Below are 7,165 nucleotides of genomic sequence, written 5' to 3' on the forward strand. Positions count from 1 at the left end.
GACCGGTAAGGGGCTCTCAACCCTTGGCTTGGTGTTGTCAGTAGCACGCTCAGCCAGTGAAAGAACTGGCCATCCCTATATGGGATCCAAACCCGTGGCCTTGGTGTTATCAGCACCGCACTCTCCGGAGTGAGCCACAGGCCAGCCCCACAGGTGCTTTTAATATCCCTGTTGGGGGGCTGACCGCGTGGCGCAAGCCGGAGAGTGCAGTGCTGGGAGCTCAGTGGCGCTCCCGCTGCGCAGGTTCGGATCCTACATAGGGCTGGCCGGTGCGCTCACTGGCTGAACGCTGTGCGGGCAACGCCATGCCAAGGGTTGCGATCCCCTTGCCGGTCACGAAAAAAAGACCAAAAAAAAAAAAAAAAAATCCCTGTTGGGAAGAAAAAAAAATTATCAGAAGAAAGAAGAAGAAAAGAGAGGGAGGGAAAGAAACTAACATTTATTTCAACTGATTAGTGGACACTTTCATTACTTCTGATTCTCGCAACTGCCTTGTGTGATCAATTACTGACCATCAGTATTGTAAGGGTGGGAAAGGTGTGATAACCTTTTCTCCCCATCCTGGAGGTCACAGCTGACACTCCTATAACAAAAGACAGATTAACAAGAGAAAAGCATAACAAATTTATTTAATCAAAGTTTTACATGACACGGAGCCTTCAGAAATGAAGACCCAAAGACCCAGGGAAAACTGTTTTTATGTTTAGCTATAAAAGGACAAAGTGCAGAAAGAAAGAGAGAGAGAGAAAGAAGGAATTCTTTAAAAGGAACAGAATGGGGCCGGCCTGTGGCTCACTCGGGAGAGTGCGGTGCTGATAACACCAAGGCCCCGGGTTCGGATCCCATATACGGATGGCCGGTTCGCTCACTGGCTGAGCGTGGTGCTGACAACACCAAGTCAAGGGTTAAGATCCCCTTACCGGTCATCTTTAAAAAAAATAAATAAATAAATAAAAAAAATAAATAAATAAAAGGAACAGAATGGAAAAAAGAAAGCACAAGGAAATAAAAGGAAAGGAAAAAAAGCAAGGTGAAAGGAAGGAAATAGAGCTGATCGACAGCTTAATTTTATCGCAGGTGAAAGGACCAGTCGACACCAGTTGATGATCCGATCCACCGGAGAGAGCTCGTTTATTAGGCGGCACACACACACATATATAGGGCTTCTAGGGAAGGCTGATTGGCTTAAAATACAATCCCTACTTAGAGGGCAACCAGCGCCATGATGGGGTGTGGCCGAGAAGGACTTATGTGATCAGGGTGTGATCCCTTGGGGCATTTGGGTTCTTACATTCCTCGGTGTGATCCCTTGGGGCATTTGGGTTCTTACAACAGGGGGCATCTATAGAACTAGTAATGTTCTATTTTTTAATCTGAGTAGTGGGTCATGCATCTTTCTTTTGATATTCTTTAAACCACTTATAAAGGGCTGGCTGGTTAGCTCAGTTGGCTAGAGCATGGTGTTATAATACCAAGGTTAAGGGTTTGGATCCCCATGCTGGCCAGCCACCAAAAAAAATACCCCAAAATTGTACTTATATACTGTATGCTATATATAAGCATACTGATATACTCATGTGACATAAATGTATCTTGTTTCACAATTTTAAAAAATAGTAAAAAAGAATAAGAAGGAAAGCATTTCCAGCGGCTAAATAGAACTCCACGCCCTAACCCCAAGCTTGTCACACATGGCAGCTTCATTAACAACTTTATGCAGTCACGTGGTGCTCCACTGGATATTCTTCAGCTGCCCTTGGGGGGTGTAGTCCTGTCAAGGCTCAACCACCTGAGGCCCTTCCTGGAAAAACTCTAGTGTGTTCTCCTGCTGCTCTCCTGGATCTGGCCAACAGATGGAGCCATTCCCTCCCTCCCCACTCTTCAAACGGCTTAAAAACTGTTGCTCGAAAACTGGGATCAGCCAGACACCAGAGACCAAAGTAGGGCGAGGTCTGACTACTACTGAGAGGAATTTACTAAATCTAAGCCTGGTGGGGACTAAAAGGTTCCCAGTAAGGTTTTCTGGACTTTGGCATTATTGACGTTTTGGGCCAGTTAATTCTTCCTTGTGGGAGGGGAGTGGCGGGGCGGGCTTGGGTAAAGGGGCCGGTCCATCCATTCATTTAACAACTACTGGGAGGGGGGTTAGGGAGAAATTGGTTAATGGACACAAAGAATGAATACGTTTTACAGTGATGAATATGTGAATTATTCTGTGTAGATCATCACACGTTGTACACAAATACCAGTAGTCAACTCTGTACCCCACAAATATGCATAATCAATTATGTTTCAATTTTTAAAAAATGCTGTATTGGACCGACCCCCGTGGCTCACTCGGGAGAGTGCGGCACTGGGAGCACAACTGCGCTCCTGCCACAGGTTCGGATCCTATATAGGGATGGCCGGTGCGCTCACTGGCTGAGTGCCATGCGGACGACACCAAGCCAAGGGTTGCGATCCCCTTCTGGTCACAAAGAAAAAAAAAAAAATGCTGTACTACTGTACTTAGCTCCAACTATGTGCTATGGGAGTAAACTGATGAATGGGATAATTAATCCCTACACTTAGACATTTTTGTTTAGTGGGGAAGAAAGGCAATAATCATACAAGGAACTATTTAATAACAGTTGTAAGTGCAGTGAAGGAAAAACTTAGGGAGCTGCCACAGGAGTCTGTGCCAGGTTGTGGACAAAGATGGTACCAAGTGCTCCCATCCCTTAGTACATGCCCCTTTCCAATGTGGCTTTGCATCAAGAGGTGAGTCTATATCCCTAGCCCTGTGATTTGCTTAAACAAATAGAATGCTGTGGAAGTGACATTATGATTGAGTCTTAGGTTAAGAAACGTTGCAGCTTTAACTCTCAACCTCTTACTGCCATGAGGCAACAACGTAAGAAAGCCCCAAGTTAGCCTTCTAACTGTCCCAGATGTTCCAGCTGTCCCAGCTGTCCCCACCATTCTGGCTGAGGCTCCAGACACATAGTGAGGCTATGTGGGACCAGCCAGCACTCAGTCAACCTGACAACTGACTGCAGCTGCAGAGGTGACCCCAGGCAAGACTGAGCCTGCCCAAGCTTGCAGAATCGTGAGCCTGGTTGGGAGTGCCTTATTATGCAACCATAGATAACCAATACAAGGCCCTAACCTGGTCTAGGGGTAGGGAAGTGGGTCAGGGGAGACTTCCTTGAAGAAGTTAGGTTCAGTAGCTGGCTGGTTAGGTGAGTTGGTTAGAGTGTGGTGCTGATAACACCACGGTCCAGGGTTCAATCCCTGTACCAGCCAGCTGCCATTAAATAAATAAATAAATAAAAATACAAGGAAAAAAAATGAGGTTCAAGCTGAGACCAGGAGTCAGCCTATAGACCATGGGGGAAGAGCATCTAGGCAGCAGAAATAAGTTTGAGGGCCTTGAGCTAAAAAAAAAAAAAAAAACTGTGTATGTCTGAAGACCTAAGCAGAGAATGGGCAGCACAGGACAGTCTGAAGAGAGAGGCTAGCTTGGCTCTGTAGGCAATGACCAGTGAGCTGAGTGCTCTGCTTACTACCCACCACCCACCTCCATGCGCAAACTGACTTTCAGTTTTTATCACATTCTGGATACAACCATGGGCTGTGTCAAACATATAAATTTTATCCGCTATGTATGTTGAAGAATTAAAAAGTTGAAAACACAGATGGACATTAACTTGTCTCCCAGAAACGGGAAAGATTGAGTCACCATCTTCTGGGGATGAACACTATGAAGATGACAAGGCAGCCTGAGCACAGGGGAAAAAAATGTATTTTTAATAGCCGTGATGACCATCAAAGCTATTATGGCCCCATCTTCACTGATCTAAGCTCATACTTAGTGGAAATTTACTTGAAAAGCCCTTTCTTTGCATAATGGAAAGACAGGCTTGTCTAATTCCATCTCCCCAAGGTAATGGCCCCAGGATGTAATGGGAGGTCTGGCTGCCAGCTCTGCTCATTGCGGGCTCCCAGCCTTTGTGGCCCAGCCTGGGTAACCCCCTTCCTGAATTGTCCTTCATCCCTGTTACTCAATAAAGTTCCCCTAGGGATGCCTCACCTCCAAGGTCACTGCTGAAAACTGTTAGACAGAGAATTGATCGGGCTGACGTCACTGTGTGGCTCAGTCTCTTCTGATCCAGAAGGAGCGTCCCTACAAGGGCAAACAGCCTGGGCCTGATCGCAGCAGGCTTCCCATCAGGCAGGCCAGAACTGTCACTTCCCCAGGACAACCACATAACCCTACACCAGGCCATCCACTGGTTCCAGCGGAATGAGGAAGGAGGCCAGGCTGGGCCTCCACTGGGCTGTCTGCTTTGACTCCATCCTCATCCCTTCAGGAAGAAGGTCCCACTGTTAGCCCCTACCAAACAGGAGGAACATTACTTTAAGTACAAAACTGAACATTTACTTAGAATAATAAAATAAATCACAACAAATTACACAATTAAGAAAACTGATAAATACCACAAGCATTACAAAATTCAGGGGAAAAAAACCATAATGTTTTCATTAATTGCCTGACGAACTTCTGTAATGCATTTTTCCCCTCAATTTTAGGCTGCAAACTTTTTTTTAAAATTTGAACCCTTTCATATTACCAACCCTGACTCACAAGAGCTTCCTTTTATTTTTCTTGTTTTTGTTTTTTTGTTGAGCGTATGACACATACATTAAAATGTGGAAAGTACACTGATTTTGTGTGTACAGTTCAATAATTTTTTTATATATGCACACACCCCTATCACTCAACACCCATATTAAGATATTGAACATTTCTGACAGGTGTCTATTCTTAACCCAGTTTTATTACTAATAATACTATATATATATATATATATTTTTTTTTTTTTTTTTTTTTTTTTAAGATGACCGATAAGGGGATCTTAACCCTTGACTTGGTGTTGTCAGCACAACACTCAGCCAGTGAGCGGACCGGCCATCCCTATATGGGATCCAAACCCGGGGCCTTGGTGTTATCAGCACCACACTCTCCCGAGTGAGCCATGGGCCAGCCCCCCGGTAAGGGGATCTTAACCCTTGACTTGGTGTTGTCAGCACCACGCTCAGTCAGTGAGCTAACTGGCCATCCCCATATGGGATCCGAACCTGTGGCCTTAGTGTTATCAGCACCACACTCTCCTGAGTGAGCCACGGGCCAGCCCATAATACTATATTCTTTAACACTGACTGAGTTTCAGTTATTAGGCTAGGTGCTTTATATGCATGATATAAATTGATCCTAGCAACAAAGTAAAATTTTTTTTCCACCCCAGATAATTTTATTTTACCCTTTTCATAAGTTATTGAGTTTATAACCTACTAAACATTTTACCCAAATGCGGGAAAACTGCCTGGAGATGCAAAGCATATTAAAATAGTTACATGAAAATAACAAATAAAAAATACCTGTTAAAACAAAGTTATTATAGCTGGCAGCACCTAAAATTGGTAATTACAACAAAGTACTATTATCATCTCCATTTTACAGATGAAGAGACTGAGGCTTTGAGAATTTAAATGGCTTGCAAAAAGTTACCCAAAGAAGCAGGTGCCAGATTGGCCTCAAGCCCAGACCTGCCAGACTCCAAGGCCTACATGTCTAACCATTGCCATAGCAGCGGGCATCTATTGGAACCACTCCAAAGTAACCTGTTGCCTCCCCCATTTAGATTTATTTTGCATATGCTCTCAGGAACATCTGGGCTCTTCAAAACTTGGATGGAACTATCTCCACTCTCAGCATTTCCCCTTCCATGAGCTCAGTGCATAATTCCTGCCCCCTGAAGAAGATAACAGAGGACCCTCTAACAACTTGCTGTTTCTAGAGGCCACAGTGGCCACTTGGTTGTCTTGTGTGCCCCGCCTGAGAAAACAGCACAGCTCTCACACTTCCCTAGGGTCCACACATGCAGAAAGCCCAACTCAGACCCAAGAACACTCTTTATCTGGAGCCAGAGTGGAAAAGACATGGACTTTGAAGTCAGACAGTTTTTGGTTCAAGTCCACCTTCAGCCACTTCTTAGCCAAAGAACCATGAGCAATTTGTTTTAACTCTTTTTTTTTTTTTTTGTCTTTTTCGTGACCGGCACTCAGCCAGTCCTATATAGGATCCGAACCCGCGGCGGGAGCGTCGCTGCACTCCCAGCGCCACACTCTCCCGAGTGCGCCACGGGCTCGGCCCTGTTTTAACTCTTAGAATGTCAGTTTCCTCACCTGGAACAGGCGGATGTTAAGAGAAGCTTGCTCATAGGGTTCTTTAAAGGATGAGAAGAGATCATACATACAGTAGCACACAAAGACTGTTCAGTTTCCAACAGGTGCAGGACCCAGGGTCCTTTCACACTGTCATCTGGGTACAGCTCAGGAAAGAATCAACTACAATAAATATCAGAGTGGTGGCAAATAAAAACAAGAGGTAGGGGAGAAGAAGGGAGCCAGGAAAAATGAGACAGCTGTGCAGATGGAGACTGAGATACAAGCTTGAGCCAGCCTGGGACTCAGGATTAAGCCTTTGCTGGGACAGCCCAGAGGCTGAGCATTTAGGAATCTCCTGTCTTTGGATGGCCTCCCAGACAGCTCACAACTCACACCTGCCTACTCCAAGGCTCTCCTGGTTTTGGAAACTAATGAAATTCCCCTTTCTTCCTCCCTCCTGCTTGTCCTCCAAGCTGAGGCTGATGTCAGGCTGACCAGGTCCTGTAAACACATCTCCACAGTGCTAACATCAGACTGGAGGTGGCTTCATGACCTTCCCTGAGGGGCCAGTCAATGGCAGATGCCATTGACTCTAGGATCCTTCTGCCAGGGGACACAGAGACGTGCACTCCACTCTCCCCATGGAACCTCCCTGCCCCCACCCCCACCCCGCAATGACCTCAGCAAGAGAAAGTACTTATTTTCTCCCTGCCTCTGTAACTTGGGAAAGCAGATGAGAATGTTGAATCCACCCCCATCCACACTGCCCTAAGAAGAAAAAATCATGAGTTTCCATTTATTGAGCAGCAGTAGGGGTGTATGTGCATGTGCATGTAAGCACTAACTACTTTATATGTCTAGTTTTCTTTTCTTTTCTTTTTTTTTTTTTTTTAAGATGACCGGTAAGGGGGCTGGCCCCGTGGTGCACTCGGGAGAATGCAGCGCTTGGGAGCGC

The sequence above is a fragment of the Cynocephalus volans genome, chromosome 2 (genome assembly GCF_027409185.1).
Source record: "Cynocephalus volans isolate mCynVol1 chromosome 2, mCynVol1.pri, whole genome shotgun sequence".
In the NCBI taxonomy this organism is placed as follows: Eukaryota; Metazoa; Chordata; class Mammalia; order Dermoptera; family Cynocephalidae; genus Cynocephalus; species Cynocephalus volans.